General features: G+C 42.1%; 1 long non-coding RNA gene across 1 annotated transcript; it reads left to right on the top strand.

The window, feature by feature from the left end:
* Positions 1–221: 221 nt before the first annotated feature.
* Positions 222–21,945, top strand: LOC128072712 (uncharacterized). The gene is made up of 3 exons (XR_008202414.1): positions 222–494; positions 842–923; positions 21,522–21,945. It is a non-coding gene; the product is annotated as an uncharacterized LOC128072712 (long non-coding RNA).
* The last annotated feature ends 747 nt before the right edge of the window (positions 21,946–22,692 follow it).

The raw sequence follows: 22,692 nt of genomic DNA, 5'->3' as shown, positions 1-22,692 counted from the left end.
AATAGATATCATTCAGATCATAATTAGCCATGTACTTGCAATAGCGGGATGTAAAGTAAAAGGAAAAACACTAAAAATGTTGTTTTTTTGGACTGTGACAAAGAGCTTTTTAAATGAGTTTGGGCATTTTTAGAGTCTGACTCATGTCTGGAGATTTCTGCTATATTCCAGAATCCTTTAACTTTTGTGTTTTTTCTTTCTGCCTTTGACAATGACACACTAATAGCTTCAGGCTTCCTACTGCCTTCTCGTGCATATGGCCCTCCTTTGTTTTCTGTTAGAGAGAAAATGTCCGAATTTTAGATGGTGGTTTTTGCGATCACAGCAAGAGTTAAGGAAATTTTGGTGGATCCAGTGATGACTGATTGGAGCTTCTTCAGCCTGAGTTTCCACTTTCTATCTTTGGTTGCCTTTTGTTTCGTGAGACCACACCATAAACTCATACCAGGAACGAGGAAACACATCTCTGAGAGCCACTGAATTATCACACATATGTAAGTAGAACATTTTTGTTATTTCACCAAAGCTTTCTACAAAGCATTCGTGCTGGGGTGGCTATCAGTGCTTGCCAAGAATCCCTGCACAAATAGAGGTCTGCAGGTCTGGGACCTCTGTGTCTGGTCCTTCAAACAACTGAAATCTCTCTTTTCTTATCTAATTCTCATGCAATTATCTACATCAACAATTTTATAAGCATGAGTCTACATGCATAATCAAATGATACTACTAAATCCATTATAATTATTCAGATAATATAAATCTAAGATTGACATTTCAAAAGTAGCTATGGCTTGGGAAGGCACACCAGGATTTTGAAAATTCATCTTGAATTCGGTTTCAGAAAGGATCTGGAACTCTGTTAACCAGCCCACCTTTGGCTTTCCATGAGACCTCGACTTCTGATGGTCCACATCTCTCTGAAAGTAAGTCAAAGCCCCAAAAATGTTTGTGCTATTTCCAAGCAGTAGCTTGTGATGACCCACACTGCCCACAGTAGCACTGCACCCAGAAATCCAGGAACACAGCACATGCTGACAGCACCCAGATCTCACAGCATCGTGTTGACCCATCACTGCACTTCCTCAAACAAAGTACCTTCTTCCTTTTGACAGTGCAGCCATGTAGCGTGCTGTTAGCATGCACATCAGCTCAATGGGAAAAGCACAGACCTGCTCCTCCTCAGAACATCCTTTCCATCCATGCTGCGTTGGTGCTTGATACAAGGGTGCCCAGAAAGAGAGTGATGTGGACATTAATGACTTCACTTTGGCATTTGATGGCAAGGAGTTTTGACAACAAGTGCACACCTATACTGGATTGAAGGTCCAATTGTACCCAGCAAAAAAAGAGTGGTGCGTGTGAGAGAGACAAAACAAAAGCCTGAAGTCTTTACTTACTGGCATAACTCAGAAGTAATTCTTTTGATGGCACAGTGGTGTCAACCTGATAGTGGAAGATGTCTAAAGATGGCAAAGACAGATGAGCAGGAGGTTGGCAACAGGATGCAGAATAAAGTGAGAACAGATGCATATAGGATGAGCATAAAAATAGAACAAAGCCCAGAGCCACAATTTTGCAACAAGAGCAGCAAACTATTAATCGCAGCACGGAGTGACAGAGCCTGCAGCACCCAAGCAGCCACAGTCCTGCACCTTTGCAAATTACACATACATTGACAGAAAAAAACCGTACAAGCTCTCCCACATTTCACTAAATGAAGGCTCTAACTGATTGTGTAAAAGTGAGGAGGAGTTCCCGTGTCACTGTACAAAGCTAAGAGGCTTCCAGAGATGTTAAATTGGATCTGACCATCATCTTGTAGGCTCCAAATGAAGCTGGCGGGAGTGATTAAGCAAACGGGTTGTGAAGAACACCTAAAACATTCAGAGAGGTAGAAAAAAAAATGGCTTAGTGTAATCCTTTGCGTATTGTTTTTCCTTTTTTTTCCCCTTTTCTTCTGCTTAAATGCTGGCTAGTAAAAAGGGCTATTAAATGGCATTGAAAACATACAGCTAGGGTCTCCAGGAATCCAAGGACATGAACACTAGCTTAAGACTGAGGAACTGCAAGTGCTTGAGATCAAGATATCGAGTGGAGAAGAAGGAGAAAAGGAGGGCATACTGAGCAGAAGGCCCCATATTACCATCCTAAAAATGAAGAACATTCTTAGGTCTCAGGCGGCCTGTAGGTCTAACATTGAAACCAGCGGTGTCTGTACTCGTATTTTCCTTGGATCTGTACCACTTCTGATAGTGTTTCAGTTTCCTTTATTCACTAAAACAGCCCAGGAAAAGCCAAGGCATTGTTTCAGGGATGCTGCTCCCATCCTGGCTCAACGCACAGAGCTCTTCTAGCCAAGATGGGCTTTGTGCTGCCACTAATGGGGCTGGTCAGGGGGAGACAGGGCTGAGAGTGAAAGCTGTGCTCCAGGCTAAGAACACCACAGGAGCCCCAAGAGTGCTGTGTTCTTGGACGCCCTTTGAAATTACCCTCTGACGGTACTTCTGGGACCCTGTCTCTTTGCTGACCAATCGGATAACCTTTTAAGGAACAATTATCATATTTTGTCATGGGAGTTTTGCTTGAGTATGCAGCTCCCTGCACCTGTGTTTTCTATAGCTTTACTATAACTGGGTAAGCAAATAGCATCCAGGGGTGAGACCTTTCCTTGTAGCCTGTGGCTACATGACCTGGCTACGTGACCTGAGCCTTACCCTTCAGCTCCTTACTCACGGTTATGCTGTGACACCAAAAAGATTTATGCTTTTGGGGGTCAACGCTGCAAATCACAATGTTCTCATGACATCACGTGCAAGCTGCCTGGTAGAAGGACATACAGGACTAGTCGTCATTCGCAGTAGGAGAGCTTATCTCTGACATGTTATTAAAAAAACAGAGTCCTTCATCATGTTCTGAGGAGTTTAAGCAGATGGTTTCCACTGCTCCCAACCCATGGATCTGTGTTTATACGTCGGGACGCTCAAGGACCTGAGAGTTCATGGGACTGAGGACGACCTGAAGTTGATAGAACCTTGCACTGGTGGCCATGGCCACTCTTGTGCTTCCTAATACTCCAGAGAAGAAAGACTACAGCCAGGAGGAACACAGAAAGAAATAAGCAGTATCTAAGATGGGCACTCTCAGCTAAGGGAGGAGTAAATTCTGATACTTTATTTTCATTTTTTATGATAATAAGACATTTCATACGAGAGACCTGACATTGCTCACACAGGGCCGCACTGTGCAGTCATTTAGAAATGCCACACAAAAATAGCATTCATCCATCCTTTGGCATGCAAGAAGCAGATTTCAGGCAAAGGCATTCTCACACTCACACTCCATTCTGGCTGTGATAAACCCTGTTACTGCAGTCCCACACTTTAGCTTCCACCTCCCTTCCCCCAGTTTTTACCTTCACTTTCCCTTCTTGTTGTTTTGTCAACATGAAATTATAAAGCTGCTTCTAGCAAAGTTAGGAACAAAATATGGCATGAGTTTTATTACTAGAGCAGAAGACAATACTTTGTTTTCATTGCTGTTTTGCTGTATTATCTATTGCCCCATGCTGAGTCAACGGCGGGTGTATAAAATGTACCATTTTGAAGAGTAAATGCAACAGAATACATAAGGGCAAAGATATTTTGTACTGCAGTGTCATTAACAAAGTTTTCATACTGGGCCAAAATAGCTTTCCCAAGACCATACATATCTGAAATTCATTCTCTGAAAATCAGTTGTTAGAAAAATGGGTTTTGTACGGCTGGAGAAATTAGGGGAAATAAATGAAGCAGATGGGAGAATGAAAGAGATACTGAATTTTCTCCTCTTATTTATTAAAAGATAAACAGAAAAGCAGAATTCCTTGCAGAGTACTGGGGAAATAAACAGCAGAACGCAGTCAAAGCCAGACTGAATCGGGCAGGAAGCACAGTTACAGTACTGCAGCTACCTGTGCAGAAGTGATCAAAGCAACCAAGTCTCCTCCATGGTTGTCTTCGACTCCTCAACCCAAGTGAGCAGGAAGCATTTGAGATGGATCAGTGGGCAAGCAGCCTTCAGAGAGGATCCAGAATGAGGTTCAACTCCTGTAAGGTACCTTAATTGGTTTGACAGTGCATCCAGCTTAAAACAGCGAAGAAGCCAATGAAAATTAATGAATTAACTCAAATGACATCGCAGACTTAGATGGGAAGTATTCCTAAGAGAAAATGGTGGTAGAAAGACTAGTTTCAATACTAAATCAGACCAATGGTCCATCTAGTAGTAGATATAAAAAACTATAATGGACAGTTATGCAATAAGATACCCACCGGGGAAATTCCTAATACTTGGTGATTTTATTCTGGAGTAGGAGGGCTTACGTATTTCCTTCTTACCCAGAAGGTAAGAATACCTACAGATATTCTTCATACTACGGCCTCATCTTTAATTTTTCTCCTTTTCTGCCTCACTATCTAGTGGCAGGGAACTTCAGAACTAATATATTTTCAAAATCCTTTTAGCTTTTAGTAGTGTTACGGCCATGCAATCATTCCCTTGTTTGAGTACTGGGACAGAAGTTAAATTGATCATATTCTTCTAGTGTATACATTTCACACAACAGATCACATCAACCTTCTTGTTGAGCTAAGCACAGGAACTTTGACTCCTACAAAATACAAGCTTTCCAAAATTCCAACAGTATTTATTGCTCCTTATTGCTCTTTTATCTCTTTCAAAATGCAGCAACTTCAACTGACTGAGAAGTCAAAGACAAGAATAGCACCCAGCATTGACATGTTGAAGATGTTGATATAATTCTGTATTTCTAATTTTATTTTTATCAATCTCATTCAGTGAGAAAACATTTTTAGTACAACAGGTCCATACTGTTTCTTAGGGCTTCTTGATGAGTGGTTTTCTCCGTGATACAAGAGAATGCCATCAGATGCATTATAAAGAATGCTGTCTGACCAGATTTGCTCTGGAAAAGGGGACTGGCATCAAAATGAAGGTGTGAAGTCTCAAAAAGTTGCGTCAAGCTCCACAGCTGTGACCTTCTAAGCAGTGTACTACTTATCTTGATATAAAAGTTTTGCACTTGTCTTTTGCAACACATCAGAGTGTTTCTGTAATTTTCCTACAGATTCTGTAAGGCAAACGGAACACAGCCATAACAGAAGTTGCCTTATGAAGTATCACATACATACTGTCCATGGCAAACATAAAGAACCACCAGGAAGTTGATTTCCATGTAAGGTCTCCAAAATTAATTAACGGTGAAAAAAATTCTGTAAGACACAGTAAGGGTCCTCTCATCTCTACACACACAGATTTTAAGGTCAAAGGGGACTGTCCTCCTGCATAACAATGGCCACAGGACCTCCACACTGATTTCTCTAATAAGCATACGGTACTTTGTGAGCTGTAATCCATCTTGAAGGGGAACGTCCAACCTCCATTCGTGACTCATTTTTACAGTTTGATGAACTCATCAGCAATAACAACAAACTGCTTCAGGAGGAGGAAAACAGAATCCCAAATAGTCTGTGAGATCGAGACTCCACTAAAAGCACGTCACAAGAAAAGGTGATGTTAGAAATTAAACCCTAATTTTTATCTTAAAATTTAACCTCATTTCTTCAGTCCCTGATTTTAGCGAAGTGAGCACTGTGGCCGTGTATCATTTACTACCTCACATTAAGGGAATATTAGGCAGATCCACTGAAATAATTCTCAATCTAGAAGAAAAAAAAGGTCAATATTAGAATTTGTATCTTTCTTAGCCACTACGTCCTAAGTGCAGTATAGCAATCCAGACACTTCAATAAAGTTGAACATATTCATAACTCTGAGTCCTTACAGAGAATGTTACATGGGCTGTTCTTCATGTCCGCAAGATACACATATGCTGACAGCTTGTGACAAGAGAAAACAAGAAATTAATGCAGATAAGAATTTACAGGTATCGTTCTAGCTAAAGGTCATAAGTAAAATCAATCTTGTATGGGAAGCAGATTTCCCATTACTGAAATATCCCTGGTATCTCATGACTGCAAGATTGCTCAGTACATCTCCAGTAATAAGGTTAACTCTGGCCAGTATGACTTATCATATCAAGAGTTATATAAGAATTATGCTCAGAGAGCAAAAGGTGCTGGAATATGCAGAGGATGCTAATCGCAGTGAGGAATATTAATTGTGGTGGGGCTGGCATGAAGCAGAGTGGCTGGAAATAAAGGATCTTTGAATGGTAGTGTCTCATCTAACACAGAGTTTGTGGGACGTGAAAAATAAGGGCAATTACAAGATAGCATCCTAGTGTAAGCTAGCAGGGAGTTCTGGTGGAGGTGGCAAGGAAGTGACCACACACACTACTTTTAAATGCGTTTTATTTGGGGCCAAGACAACACAAGAGAAAAAAAAGAAGGAAAAGGAGACGTAGGATAAAACTGAATTTCACAAACATCATAAATTGTTTTACAGAGGGAAAGAAGTATTCTGGAACACAAAGAAGAAAGGACAAGAAAACCACCATTTGTCTGAGCTCTTGTGCTCTCTAATTAAGAAAAAGCAGCTTTGCAAAGTCACAGAGACACAGAAAGATAAATCCCACAATATATGATAGTAAACAAGGAATGCAGGGGGGAAGAAAGATCTAAAAGTAGATACTGTGTGCAACCACCAGGTGGTTGAGAAGAGTATGACATATGGGGAGCTGAGAAGAAGATCAGATGGCAGAGAGGATGATTGAGTGGATGCCAGCAGGGAAGAGGCCACATGAAAGACCAAATCCAAGAAATTGGGTCTATGTATCCAAAGCTCGAGGTGACAGTGTTAAAGCAATGAGATAAATGAATCAGCTCTCAAGGCAGCAATGATGATGGATAAGGTGGGATAGGATCAGCTGCCAAAGGAGTGTAAAAGGGTTCTAGAAATATTCAGAAATGCATCACAGAGGGGAGGAGGGGAAGAAAGGGTATGGGAAGGAGTTGTTCATTTATTTGGAAGAAGTTAGGAGCAGAAGGCATCGGATTTTATTCGCTGTCTCAGTGTCACTTTGCTTTGTGGAATTTGTTAATGACTTTGTATAATGGTACTAAATGTGAGAGTGCCAGGAGACTGTTGCAGGCTCCATCCTCATTGAGGTGCGTTGTTTCTCTGCTCTGGTGGCTGGATATGTAGATGCAGGGCTTGCAGGCTGCTGAGCTCCATACTGGACCTAACTTGAATGCTCTTTGGAGTCCTTGCAGGGGCTCTGCTGAGGCTGGCTCTCACTAAAACCCAGAGGAACTGAACAATGAATAAGGGGCATGCAAGCCAGCATGTTCACACTTGGCATACCAAGTCTGTGGTGGTGAGGATGTTCAACCTCTCTCAGAGATGATGTTTTGAAAAAGAATAGAAGGAAATGGCTGGTTCTGTATCTTCACTGAACCTTACAGAAGTTCTGGTTAGTTCCAGAAATACCTTCACCTCTGTCTGTGAGCTCAGGCAACGTAATGCGATGTCATGGGGATGTCCCAAAGCATCCTGCAGAGCAGCTCTGTCAAAGGTGCAGTGATCACTGAAAACCCTTCTCCCTACTACAGACTGAAAGTAAACTTCCAAATCTACCTCACATCTATAGTACTCGCATCACATGTATCCTGAGCTTTCTTTAAAATAAAAGGGCAATTGTTTGGGCTCTCTGCTGAGCGAGGACAAAATCCTTGATTTTGTTCACAACAGTATCAACTTTCTGCTCTAAGGAAGGATTCCAGCTTCTTTAAAAATAAAATCAGAGATTGCAGTCCCGTCTGAAAACAGTTACTCTGGGCCCAATCCCAGAAGGTGCTGAGTGCCTCCAACTCCCACTGCATTCATGGGGGACTAAAGGTTCTTAATGCTGTACATGATCCTAGAGATATTCCTGAAGTGTAAGAGCCTGATTCCCCATATCTTTTAACCTGAGGCACTGCTTATTCCTGCAAATAGAGCACAGCTTGACCCTGCAAGTCCTTAGCATGAAAGGTTGCACTTACTGCTGTGCCCAGTACCACCGACAATAATCACTGCCATCCATAATAAAGTTTTGCAGGATGAAGCCTTAAATAAAATTTATGTCACTGACCTACAACCAACAGCTGCAAGAAAAAAGTAAGACTGCAGTGAAAATTCCCAGCCCATTAATGTGGATATTGCACTGCCTCCGCTTCAGACAAAAGCTGCACTCCCTCTATCCTTCAGAAATGGGCAGTCCAAACAGTCCTACTGGACTCTCATTAAACATCTTTTACTGAGTTTCACTATTTGATGTAAGGCCTGAAAATTTAAACATCCTTAAATATGATTCATCACAATCGTGCTTGAGAGATGATCATTGAGGTGAATGAATTCCCTGTCGCAGTCTCTGCTGTGGAACAGACAGATGTTAGCTTAGCAGCAGGATTGGGCTTTAAGTCTAGCAAATTATTTATTAAAAAATTAATGAAATAATGAGGAGATGGGGCAATGAATGTGAGCTCTCCACAACCTAAGGAGGAGAGAGAGATTTCATCTGGCTGCATTGTCCCTATTTGTGCCACTATCTGAGAGCAGCTACAAAGAGCACCCAGGATTACCTTCATGCATCTGGCACAGCACTCCGAGTGTGCCTCCGTGTGTCGCCTGCCCATGAAATGGTTAAAACTTAAGGTTACCCATCCAAGGAGTAGAAAATGAAGGTTCTCAGTTTGATGGACAACAGCTCAGAGATCCCTGATGTCCCAAAATATTAGGTTTCTCTTCTAATAATGTTGGAAATATTGCCTACTGTCATGATTAATCTTAGCAGCATCTCCGGCTGATTGCAGGTGACGCAGTCACAGCGCAGTGCCTGTGTTGGTTTCCACACACCGTCAAATCTGCTACAAATGCCGGGGTGAAGGGGAAAGAACTGTGATACCAGGTATCCCGGTGGCTAATAGATTGTGACATGAAAGAAGGAAACCTTTATTTTAATTCAAAAAACAAAAGCCAAATAGCAAAACTTATGTACGTGCCTAACTTTTTTTTCCTTCCTCAAGTGGAAAACATTCGCCTGCTAACAACTCTTGGCTGGCATCAAGGGAAAGTGGAGGTATTTGCAGATGTGGAGGAAGACATACAAAACATTTTTCAAATCAAAGGCTTGAATTATTGCACTGGGTTCATGAAGTTTCACAGGCATGTAGACACACCATTGTCTGCACCCTGGAACAAGCTGCCCTTTCTTCGGGAAGGAAAAACAACTCAATGTTTCTTACAATCCGATCTGTATGTATCAGGGAGCTATCTATATTTTGAAATTCTTTGCATTGTCTGTGGTAAGGGTGTGCTGTTTTGGCCCAACAATGGCAACATTGATTTTAGAATTTCAGAATTTTGGTGCATAGAACAAACTGTGAAACAAAACCGGCCTGCTCTCAATAGTACAACAACAGTGCTCTTATATAAACTTGCCTTTCCTATGCCATTTTGCATAGTCAAAGATCAATACCGCTCATTCAGCCAACATTATTAAAGCCATTTATCAGCGACTTTTTTTTTGTTGTTAATAAAAGGATTTTGCCGACAAAGTTATGTCATCTTCCGCTCACTTGGTAGCAGAGCAGATAATCAGCTTTGTTGTCTCCTCAACAATTGGGCCTTGTTTATGAACTTACATTTATTAAGTGAAAGTATTTGGAAACTGATGGTACATTGAAGTTTGGTTGCCATGGGCAATAATCATCCCAAAAAAGTCATGACCTCCCTGTTATGCAGCTAGTAACTAATTGAAATGATACAAATTACTCCGATTCTCTGTCTGCCAATTTAGAGGCTGGTTGTGGTCAAGGGTCAAATGAGCTCCTATTCATGAAACTATGTTTGAAGTGGCTGCTGCCATAGCAAGGGGCTTGGTGTGGACGCGGCGACTCCTCTGGACATTACCCCATACTGTGGAGGAGAGTGCTGCACAGATAGCAAAACAATAAGCCTACCACCACTACCTTCAGCAGACACATCAAAAGCTTCTCTGTGTCAGTCATTTTGCAGTGGCTGCCTCTGACCAGGATATGCTTTACTGGGTAGAGATAAGTGCTGTATTCATCCCCAGGGGCTACCTTACACATTTAACTGGTGCTACAATGCTTTCGGAGGTAGGTTTAAGAAATCAAAGTATCGCTCTGTTTGCACTCGGTTCAGTAGGAAAAACAAAGACCTCCTTTTCTTTGAAAAATAGCAGAAGAAATTGAAATCACATAGAGCATTTGAAGCATCGTCCTTTAAAAACATCCAAAATAGCTCAACTATGTGCTACAGGGAGACAGCGTGTTTATCTCAGTAAATATGGGGATCTCAGCAATAAAAAGTCAGTAGTGCAATGAGCATTTATCCTTTAGGAAATTCAGTGCAATTCCAAGCAGTGTTGCCCAAAGGCTGATTAAATAAATGCCAAATATACTGGTTTACATTCACAGTGCCAGTAAAGAGATTTCTTCCTTTGTGTAGGCTTCTACAGCTTTAACATGTCTAAATCTATTAAAAACGTGATAGAAGAAACCATGCCACATGAACCAGTCAGGCTCCTTGGATAATGAAGATTAACATTTTCTATGTTTCAACATTATTTGAAAGATTTACTTTGTAGTTTTAGTACAGCATGTTTCAACAAACATTTCTGTCAACATCAAACTTGCTGTAGGCCAAACCAACCGTGTGCTGCACCATCTATGAGGGGCAGAGAGGATTCTTACGGCTGGATTATCTCTTATCCAGCAACTTTTTTCTCATTAGAAGATACCAAAAATAGTTGTACAGCTACTATCAGATCATGTTATTGTGTTCTTTGTATCTGCTGTAGTTTCCAACCTAGATTCAAGACATGAGCATGATACAGTCACAGCCACAAGCTCACAGCGCTGACAAGTTAGAGGGCCTGATTTGCCAGGTTTCTGGTCAGAATTTTAATGAGCATTTTGCATTTTAGCTTTTGAAGCACTTCAGTCTTTCAGGTTTTGATTGCCATTTTCCCTAATATCTTTATATGTGTTCACTGTGCTTAGCAGTATGTTTCTTAGACACAATCTGCCCAATCTACGGCACGGTTTTAAGATGTCTCTCTGATGCTCACTGTCTGCAGGCATAGGTACGAGGTAGAGTGAAACAGAAAACAGTAATTCAGTTCCTAAGAAAACTGTATCTTTTTTTTTTCTGTTTACATCAGTGTTTTCCTGGAAAAATTCCTACTTCTTGTCAAGCAATAAAAAATGAAAAGCATTCATTTTAAAATTAAATACGGTTTTGAAGCGCTGTTTTTAACGAGACACTGTCACTTAGAATAAAGCGGGTCATGAAAAACATTCATAGAAGAAAACCAAATTTTCTTTTATATACCCACACAAAATTGACTAAGTGCTATTAAAAAGTCTTTCAGTGCTGTTCCAAGTCAGCACTGTCATCAGATCTCCTGTTGTGAAGACAAGAATATGCCTTGTGCTGTGACAAGACATGGAGCGGGGTGGAGAAGCTACAGCATTGCTGGTTCACCCAGACTGGGGGTCTTAAGAGGAATATTTGGACACAGTTCTCCAACCTGCCACAAAAAGAGAGTGAAAATCATCTTCATGATTAAGGTTAAGAGCACTGTGCCAAAGAAAAAGTATTTCCTCACTATAAAACCTGTTAACTCCATCAGGTCTTGGCTAATTTCTGCTCTTACGGAGAGTATTTGGCCAACAGCAGCCTGCTTCTCCCACTGACACCTGGGTGAAATGCCTGTCCCATCACTTCCATGGAGTCACTCCTAATTTGCACCCTCATGAGAGATGATTCAAGCCAACCTGTTGGAGCTATAATGAAAAAACAGAAATGTATAATTTCCCTCACCGAATCTACCATACAGTTAAACTGTGTAAGGCTTTCAGCTCTAACGAATTGCATTGGACTCCATCTTCCAGCCATGAGTGCAATTATATGGGCAATTTTCGCATCTGTATCCTCAAAGACAATTCAGAAAAACTGTTTCAGAGTGTTTCTTCGATGCCTTGGCTTTGCCAGCAGCATCCCTGACTTTGGCTGTGCAATACACATGTTTAACATCACCCAAACACGTTTTAGCATGTGGGAACATAGCAGCTTGAAAGAAAGGGCAGGGATTCGTTGAGTCAATGACATGTTTTCTTCCCAGTGTCTAAATACAGTGCTGGGTGTTTAATCTGCATTTTAAAAAAGCCTATAAACATACATTTACACAATAAAACATAACCATCTGAAAGAACTATTACAGCCAATTGTCCTTTGTGTCCACTAATTCCTTCTGTTCCCTCCCAAAAGGTCTCCTTGAGCCTCCCTTGGAGCCCCTACTTCCAATAACTCCCTTCCTCCCCAGGGCTGCCAGCCCTCACCATGGGGCCAGCCTCCCCCTGGACTGCAGGAAAGCTTCATTGCTGATTAAATGCAACCAAAGAATGTAATGAAAAAAACAAACACTGCCATGAGAGAAAATGGATGCACAGCCCTCCTCTGGGATATATCCCTCCTTTTAGTAGGGGTGTGTTACCAATTTGATGAGAGCAGAGCCTTCAAAATACCCAAACTCATAACCCTTATGCAACTCCTATGGCTGTTCAAAAGAGAAAAAAACACATTTTTGAGGAATTACTAAAATACATATGTGTAGTTCTGTGCATATACATAACTACAGACATGTAGACATATATAAGTAGTATTTCCAAAAAAACCCTGCTCTCTTCCAACATAGGGTTTTAGCACAAGAGCCACTCTCACAGCTCTTTGCAATGAAGCTCATCCCATCACATTTTGCACAGGTTTGGGCACCTTGTGATCTAAAACTCTTTGGAACAAAAATCTCACCCTTGAACACAACTGGGAAGTACCCCAGCAACCCACTGGGCAAAGCACGGGGTCCTGCTGTACCTCAGCAACTTTCCTCTTGATGTCGGTGCATCAGCTCAGAGCAAAGGAGCTCCATGTCAACCTTCAGACTGCCGCAGAAGGTGCCATAGGCACCCACAGGGCCAGATCCTGAGCACAGATCCCTGGAGAGATGGGGATGATAGATGCTGATGCATATCTTTAATCCCATCCTTTTGCTCTTGAAGAATTTTCCCATCTCAAAATCTGTGTCGTTATGTGTTGAATTGTTCGACAGTACGAAAAAGTTTCCTTAAACAAGCAAAATTAATTAATACACTTGGCTAAAATTCGATGAGAACAAAAAGTAGATACAAAAATGGCTATTAACTGCTTGCTACCCAATCCCACATCTCAACAAATAACAATGGTCTGTTTATGCTGCATTACTCTTCTCTAATCTCCACATATTACTATAATTATTAACTACTGGTCCTAAAATCTATAGAGTTATCATTATTGTTATTATTATGAAACTCAATCTCATTTTCATGTCATAAAGATAAACCAAATCTCATTTCAATTAGTTGCAGCAGGAGGGAATGAACTTTAAACAGACATTTAATTTCTGAAAAAAAAATTAGGAAGTTCTTCATGGAAATGTTATGGCATTTTGAAACAGATTAATAGTTCGGTATGAACACATCCACCCTGCAGCTAAATGACGGCGGTGCTGCGATCAGCAGACAGGTTAAATGAGCAAAATCAGTTGATACCAGTGGTTTGGATCTAATCAAATAGTATTCATTTTTATGACTTTTTAGCTACATTATTTTTTCATCCCATGTGCTATCGGAACTGCTGCTGTGGGCTCTCTGATCTGTAATTGGGTTATCCTTGTCTTCAATGCATCTGATGGCTGAAGAAGGGCCAAAGGGGTGCTTTGCACTCCTGCTCCTGGCACAAATGGTTCAAAGTCGCATCGTCTCCACGTGGAGCCCATGAACGTGACATGGCTGAAGGATACCATACTGCGAAGGGTGCAGTGCTGGGTCCTCTGGGTCACGGAAAGGGAATTCAACACAATGTAGTTATTCATCAACTGAATCCCTGGTACAGCCAAAAAAAGAGATGTACTCAACACTATGACAGCTACCTCGATGGGGACAGAACCCTGGAGCCTTGGGAAATCCTAGCACTTGTGACATCATTGGGTAACACATGTCTTGGGCAGTGTCCTTCATATGGAGATATTTGCAGTTACAGAAGTTACTTAATTATTCATTGTAATTATTCATTGCCCACCAGACCCAAGTTTGAAGCCGGGAGCTGCAAATCGTATATATATATGTAGATACATAAAGGATGGCAGCAGCAGGGATCTTATTGCCTCCCCCTTATCTGCCAACTCTCCCTCCGCTTTTTCCCCCCAGCTCGATAGGGAAAACCAGCATCCGTGCTGCACTGCACCTCGCATAGAACACCCCCCCCTCCTGGTTAGCGCCCACATTACAGCCGGAAGAGACGTCTCTCCCACCCCTTCTCTCCAGCGGCAGTTTACGCTATCAGGTTTTCATCGTCTCCTGAAGTTTGTTTAGGCTTCAGAACCGTTACATGCTTGACATTAGGCCAAGACTACAATATAGGAATAAAAAGATATCCTCTAGATGCCCGCAAGCATTTCGCAGAGCATGTCGATGCGATTTGGATCCAGCCCCATGAAGGCAGCGCAAAGAAGTTTCTCCTCCTCCTGCAGTCAGTTCCTCCATTCCCAGCACTCAGGCAGCCAGAGGTGTCCCACCAGGAGTCGCCTTGCAGAGAGGCAACAAAGTCCAACACCCCCATTCAGAATATCAGAACTAAGTTTGAATCAAAGGATCACAGAAACTGTGGAGTCGTTCTGGTTGAAAAATCCCTTCAAGCTCCCCAGGCTCACTCCCAGCCCACCCCCATGCCCACTGCCCACATCCCCACAGCTCTGGAACCCCCCTGGGGATGGTGACCCCCCACCCCTGGGCAGCTGTGCCAGTGCCCAACAGCTCCTTTTAAGATGAGATTTTTCCTTTAAACAACTCTAGCTCTCTTTCATATTATAGCACAGCATTTAGGAACATAATTACCTGCCATTTTTTCCTGCAGGACTCTCTGACTTCAGGGCCCTTAACAACCTTTTAATGGAGGGTTGGGGATATTTGGCTGCAATAAAAAATCAAGTGGCTTGTTTCCTTAAAGTAGATTAATCTTGAATTAAGGCTGTGTAATATCATTTGAGGTCTCTGGTTGCTCAAGCAGTGCTCACAGAGCTGGCAGCAGAGCTGTCTGTTGGCCCAGCAATGGAATTCCCACTTACCCTTTCTTTGCTGCATATGCATATTAACATCATTTATTTAAGGAAAAAAAAACAGATCAACTGCAGAAATTCATCCAATTATCTCATATGAAATTACAGGTAAGATATAACAACAAAACATGCAGCCAAAATGGTTTCTATTTAACATTGTCACAAAGCACTGAGGGCTCTCCGCATTTCTCTTTCCTGCCGAGGCACCGATGGCACCAAATGCAACAATAACCCAAAAAGAGCTGGGAGAACTTTTGGAGAAAGCTGAGAAGTTCCACACAAATGTTACCCATCAGCAAAACCACGTGGCCAAGATTTTTAAAGGCACACTCAGTATCAGCATGCACCTTTATAGTAGCTGCTTTTCAGAGGATAAGACCTTGGCATTTTATGGAAGCAGTCAGGCTCCGTTAGGATGATTCCCAAGGAGCCTCCAAACTCTCTCTCTGGCCATTTTAATAACGTTGGCCCACATCACCCTACAGTCCTGTGTGCATCTACTTTAACACTTCCTCAAATGATTGAATGGCAGCGATTTTCTGAAAGCTTTTGCTCTGGATCAGTGAGTCTGCAGCCAGTCTGTAACTTAGGAAAAGCTGCTGATTACCATATGAATCACATGGATCACCTGAGTCATTCAGATCACCCAGGCTTATTTGTTTGCTCTATTTCCTAATTGTACCTGGAATCAGCTCAGTGCTTCCCCTCAACAGTGAGCTTGCCTTATTAAGCTCACCCATGCACAACAGACATAGATTCTTTACATGCCCAGGATTGCTCCTGTTCCCATCTGTGCTAACCAGCAGCGAAGAAAGTTTTAGGGTGCTTACAAACCTCCTAGCTACAAGACTCCTAAATCATTCCAGATTATGATTTATTAGGGTTGTTAAAACACAATGGGAGATGAAATTGTTATAGGTCTTGGAAACTACAGGGAATCGTCATTTAAGCCAGGCTCAAAGCTCAAAGGAAATAGCATTCACTTGGGAACAGCAAAATACTGTGCTTATGGTGCTCTCACCACAACCAGTTTATATGCCAGAGTAACTTCCCTTTGCAAAGCAAATTATTTTAGACCTTAAAGAATCCTAGGCATGTTACCGATAGCTTACAGTTTTGTTAATGGAGTCTCCGTATCTAATAATAATGATGATTTGTCATGATGTAGCATTTTCTATTTGAAGATTTATTTGGGATTCATCACAAATAGAGCCACATATGGAGTAGCAGGAATCAGCTATTTAGCAACATACTGTGATACCACAATAATGTCAGCTATTCAGAAGGGAAAGTGAAAAATGTAGTTCAGAGACCTCAAAAAGAATGTGGGAAGAACGAGCAGAACAACCCACTTAGAGCCAAGGCATTGGGGCTATCTAAAACGAAATCAAAAATGCTTAAAGTCCCCATATTTCCAAGACTTTGGTGTCACTTTTCAAGCCAACGCATACCGTGTCTGTAATGTTTGTAATACGGTGGGACATTGAGACACTGTAGCTGTAGAAAGGAAGGGTGCTGCCTCAGAGTCAGTAACAGCCCTTCTGCAGTCCTGGTCACAGCTGGAGATGCTCAGTTAGAAGTATATATGTTATTACACTAGACAGTAACAATCTTGAGAATTCAATGCACATTTTGTGATTCCCTCTTCATAAGTTACCTGCCTGTGATGTTCACTGGATGCTTACTGGATGATGGTGGTGGTGATCAAAATAAAGGCTTACGTTAGAAAATTAAAAACATTGAAAATCCAGAAATTCTGCATTTCATGGAATGATAGAATTATTTGAGTTGGAAGGGATCCTTAAAGGCCATCTGGTCCAAACCCCCAGCAATGAACAGGGACACCCACAGCTCCATCAGTGCTTCCATCCCTGACCCTGGGTGTCTGCAGGGATGGGGCACCACTGCCTCTCTGGGCACCTTGTGCCACTGCTTCACTGCCCTTACTGTAAAAGCTCTTTTTCTTATATCCCATAGAAATTTCCCCTAGCGTGGGATGGAGGTAAGATGGAGTTTCATCTTCTTGCTCATCTTCTGTGATCAGTTCTCCTTTGCTTTCTCATTAGGGAATAGTACTACCAGACACTAGCAGGGTTTTATGTATGTGTGGATGTATGCGTATATATAAATATAATTGTGTGTGTATGTGCACACAGGTATAGGCATTTATACAGAACTGCTAGTCTTCATATTAATTAGCTACAGTTCTCCTCTTAAAGGTGCAAAAGGAAGCAGAAAACCCAACTGTTTATCTCAAGACTTGCTTCTCGTGTACCCTGTGTACCACACAGCTGGCTGAAGCATTTATTCAAGGCCACACACTTATGCCAGATGCACAGAACGAATCCATTGATCTCTGTAATAACCTCTTCAGAGCAGTGATGTTCCTTGCTGTGGAGCTTGCTGCCTAATGTTGATCAGCCTCTGCAATTCTCGGAGAGCTCCTGCAGCCGTGCCCAACCCAGCTGTGTGACAGCAGCCTTCAGCAAAGCAGCAGAACTAAACAAAATGTTCTGAGAGGGGTCATGGGGAAAAAATAGTCCATTAAACGGAATGTTATTGGAGTTCTTTTATTATTTCTCTACATTTCGGGGAGGGGTTTGCTATTAATACTTTTCCTCCTGATCCCTTCCATCCTGCTCGCCTTGTTTTCAACCTCCATTCTCTTTATTTTAGGGCTCTCCTCAATGGTTTATAAATGTCACCATTTGTCATGTGCAAATCCATTTGTAAAGCAGGCTCAAACCTTCCCAATTTGCCCTGCTGCCGTTCGACCATCCTCCCAGTTCCAGAGACAACCACCATTTGTTGTCTCTGATACGCCCTCCTCGCAGTGCCTGACAGTGCATCTTACAGGCCGTGGGCTATCCCTTCTCTTCAAGAACAGCCTGGCATTTGGTTCAGAATAAATACAGCCTTCAGGCAGCTGTGTGCAAGCAGTATAAATGCTAACCAGCCCATCCTTACGCCATCCTGAGACCAGGTGGTGCTTTCTGCACTGTGCAGAAGAGGATGTGAGTGGCAGAGCAACTTTGGTGATATCAGGTGCTGCTCTGAGTTGGAGAGTAGCAGATGCTCTTCCCTATGCCATCAGCACCCACTGGACATGAGCTGTTCCTTAGAGCAGCCAATGCAACTGTTTGAGTAGCCATTAGTTAGTCCAGATCCATCAAATGATTTGGTTTAGCTTAAAGACTTTTAGTTCAGGACGACTTCTGACTGAGCTGGGTTAATGACTCATTATACAAGCAGTTGTGCTTTCCCAGCTGAAGGTTGACAACCTGCAGAGGAAGCAGACACCATAACCCAGATCAGCTGCATTTGTAGCAGCCCCTCAGACCCTGAAATGACTTATACAAATCCATACAAATTCTGATCCAGTGATTCTCAGAAATATAATGAAGCCTTGAACCTTTCCCACAAGATGCTAACAGAAATAGCATTGCAGGCTGCAAGGCTACGTTAGCAGCAGAGGGACAACCACACATGATCAATCATTCTCACTTATTCTGGCCTGGTGAGGTTTATGCTACATAAAAACACTACCATGGAGATAATAGTAAGATACTACCCTTGTACCAAGGGTAACAACAATAAGTCACTGTAATGTACTTGTGCATGTATTTTACAGAGCTGACAGGGAATACTTAAGCATGAAGGATGAGAGAATTGAAGGCTTAGAAGAGATTTGGCCTCAGACTGTAATAACATTTTCTGTTTTCAAACCTTCTTCATTGTCTTTTGTGACCCTTTTGATGGCTGAGGCATCCTGCGCTGTACCTCTCTCTGCCTCTCACAAATACTGCAATAGCTCTGTAATAACAGGGAGCTGTTCTCCAAGTTCTTAACTGAAGGGAGTAGGAATTTGTTCATGGACTTCAAAATTTGGAGCTATAGACAGTTTGCAAGCTTACCAAATGGTATCCAGAGCCCCAACTGAAAAAATAATACCAGATCTCAGAGAAGTAGATCAACAACTATGAGCTTGATTTACTCCTCTTCATAGGACTTTACCTTTTACTTTGGTAGGTACAAGATCATTTGCTGAAATTAAACATCAATAAATTCACTGCAGTTTCACCTTACAGTTTTACCAGAAAAGAACTAAGCCTTGGAAAAGATAATAATATAGCACAGCTGACTCCAGTCTGACAGCGAAGGAATAAAGCCAGGAATGGCTTTGGCCCTTCATGACTTGTTAGTGTTATTATTTATCAGCATTATAAAGCCTACTAGAAACATGGCTGAGCAGACAAGTAAGCATGGGAAGAGCTTAGAAAGAGCAAAGTACTTGTTTTCCCCAAGATAGTGCCACAAGCCAGCAGAGGGCAAATAATGGTGCACAACTTGCATAGAATGTCAGACAGCAAAGTTTGAGTTCAGTTGGAGGATGGCCTTGCAGTCTGCCTTGTTCCCAGAGGCAGCTTCTGATAGGAAACATTAGAACACAGCACTGCCTGGGAAACCAAGCCCAGAGGATCACAGAACCATTAAGATTGGAAAAGACATCCAGGTCATCAAGTCCACCTGTCAACCCATCATCACCTTGCCCACTGACCACATCCATGTCTGCCCCGACCCAAGTACAACACCTTGCATTTGGCCTTGTTGAGCCTATACAGGTTCATGTGGACCCACTTCTCAAGCCTGATCCCTTTAGTTGAGGTAAGATAGACCAAAATTAGGATTAATCAAACACCAATATCCTCTTTGTGTGCTAAGAGCCTTCAGAATAAGGAATAAACGAGATGGAGTGAAGATGAATGGAATTAATCTAGCTGCAAGAGGGCAGCACTCAGACAGCAAAGGCAGCTTCACCAGCAATTTCCATCTATGATGTTTCCTTAACTTTGCCTACTTTTCCCACCTTTCACCTACGTAGCAGAGCTCACCTTAGCAACCTACCAGGCTGTTGTGTTGCTTGGGATGCTACGTATTACTACCCATGTGAGCAGTGGCAAGGCTAGGCAAATTGCTGTTTTGAAGTAATAGATGTTCAAGTATGTCCTTGGTTCGGTCAAATTATAGCTCAGTGAGATTTAACATGAGTTTCAAGAGAAAACTGTGTGATTAAAGTCCAACTGATTTTTAAGAGTGTTTATCGATGTGTAGTAAGTATCACTGTTAAATTTTAAAAACATTCTTAATAATCCTTTAGTATCTAATTATCCTGTAAAAGCTCTTATTAAATTTCAATCAAATCAGCAGCTGAAATGCATAATTTAAACTAAGTGCAACAAAAGAAACATCCCAGTTGCAGAAGGAAAAAAAACCCAAACACATCAAATTAACAGCTGTTTACAGAGGTTTTGTCTTAAACAGAATGGTGTTACATTTCCTGGGGCTCCTGCACATCGAGGTGCCTGATTCAGTCACCCTTTGGTTACTTGCAGTTGCCTTCAAAAGCTATCTCCTCTAATAGGCTATTTGTTAGAAAAATAAATATCAGCTCATTTCTTTAGCTGAGGCTGAAGCAGTAAAGTGCTTGACAGCCTTGCCTTCTCCTCAAATACAATACATGTCTATGTATGTATATATAAATATATAAGCTTAGAAAGTCTTCATTGTTCTTTTATTCCACATATCTTCCTGATCTTCTCCTGGAGTTCTGCAAAAACAGGAGGGTAACACCTTCCTCCATAGCATACACTGTGCTGGGGGAACAGTGCAGCACTCTGTGCTCTGTGTATGGCACCAGAGCAGCAGGGACCCTTTCATAAGCAGGGTGTAATAAGAGTGATGTGATACAGGGTTTGCCCTTACCATTTGTTGCATGCCAGCCACTCTGGTGTTGTCACAACACTTAGACATACTGATCTTGCGAAACACAGGGTCACCCATAACCAGATTCAGCATAAAACAAAATCAGTGCACAAAACCTAAGAGAAACGATGGCTGTGCAATCCTCAGGTGAGAAATCGTTCCACCCAAATGGACCATGAATGTAAACACTGACTAACGAGAGTGGTACAGATTGGGCCATTAAAAGCCAGGCAGAGATGAATGGAAACGACTGAGCAGGAACATAAAACAGGCCAATTTCTGCCACTAAGTAGGAGTGGGAGTATAACAGTCCTTGTTATAGAGTTGCTGGCAGTGATGCTACTGTTAAGGCTGAAAAAGACATCACATTCCAAATCTCCCTTTTCACTTGTAAAACAGTAAGATTTTGAGCTTGATTCCTCACTTCAAAGGTAGCCACTGCCACTGCTTAACAAAGGGAAACATGAGATGGATGGGAAGAAAAAAATCAAGTTGACTACTAAAGGTTATAGAGACAACCCAGAGTGGGAAGGGTGAGATTCGAGTCACTGTGAAGTTGAGTTCTGCTTTTCTTTTGCAGGTACTGATTTCTCCCACCACAGAAAGCCAATGCAGAAATAGCCAGAGAATAGCCCAGCTTTTGGTTTTATCCATCAGCATAAGGTTTTCGTGCATCAAATCTGTTTGAGGATTCTGAAAAGGCTGATTCATGGCGTGGTTTAAGAACACTGTTTGTTCCTTCAAGTTCCTGATTGCTTCCAGGGGATCCATTTGGCTTCTCCCGACTCGAGCTGAGAGTCTTTCCAAGAATAGAGAGAACAGAGGCTCCGAAGAGCTGAACCACAGGCTTTGAGGTCTGACCATTTGACTTTGTTCTGATCAGAAATGAAACCTGAAATTTTCAATGAAAGAAAATTTGTACAATGTGGGAAACGGTTTTGGGACAAAATTGAAACAATAATTCTAATGTGGCCTCTTAGAATGTGACCTTTTTATCTCTTAACAACATTGAAATATAATAAAGAATTTGAATATTTGAAAAGTAATTTTAACATTTGAAATTTCCACTTTTTCCTCTGAAAATGTCAAAACAGGATATTTCAGCTTTCTGGGAACTTCTTTCCCTCCCACTTTCAATTGAAAATGAGAACTTTCAGCCTGTATTGATCATCCACGTGGCTCCCTGGGACAGCCAGCCATCAGCAGAAAGGGAAAGGTGAGGGACTGCGCCAGGTCCCGTGACACCGAGTGCAGCCATTCCTTTCCCATTGCCATTGCCCAGTGTAACTTATTATTGGATAGGCTGTGGAGGAAGAGGAGGGGAGGCTGGGAAGCTTTTCTTTGTTAACCGCTTTGTCACTGCTTTATAGACGCATGCAATCTACGTTTATGGTTGGGTCTTTGGAGTGGCACTTGGACGAGGGAGCAGGCAGAGCTTTTGGGATCTGAGTGCTTCATCAAAGATAACAGCCAGTTATTTTGTGCTGCCCTCAGTGCTTCACGCACTGAGAACAGCCGTTGCAAGGAATTCCCACTGCATGGTGCGTGTAATCTGTAATTGCGTATAACTTGTTTACACCGAGCAGCCGTGTTAAGCACTGGGTGATGTGGCTCCCACCCTTTGCAAAGCTCCCCACATTTAGGTGCCACTAACTCAAACTGCAGCCTTGTGACCTTTGCTGGATGACACTGGAACACTTTGAAGAGTTCCTGATGGCATCTGTCCCTGCAGCTCTCACCACAGATGTTCC

The sequence above is a fragment of the Tympanuchus pallidicinctus genome, unplaced genomic scaffold, assembly GCF_026119805.1.
Source record: "Tympanuchus pallidicinctus isolate F22 unplaced genomic scaffold, pur_lepc_1.0 scaffold7, whole genome shotgun sequence".
NCBI lineage: Eukaryota > Metazoa > Chordata > Aves > Galliformes > Phasianidae > Tympanuchus > Tympanuchus pallidicinctus.
Note: the sequence above shows the minus strand (reverse complement) of the source record. Positions and strands in the feature narration are given on the sequence as shown.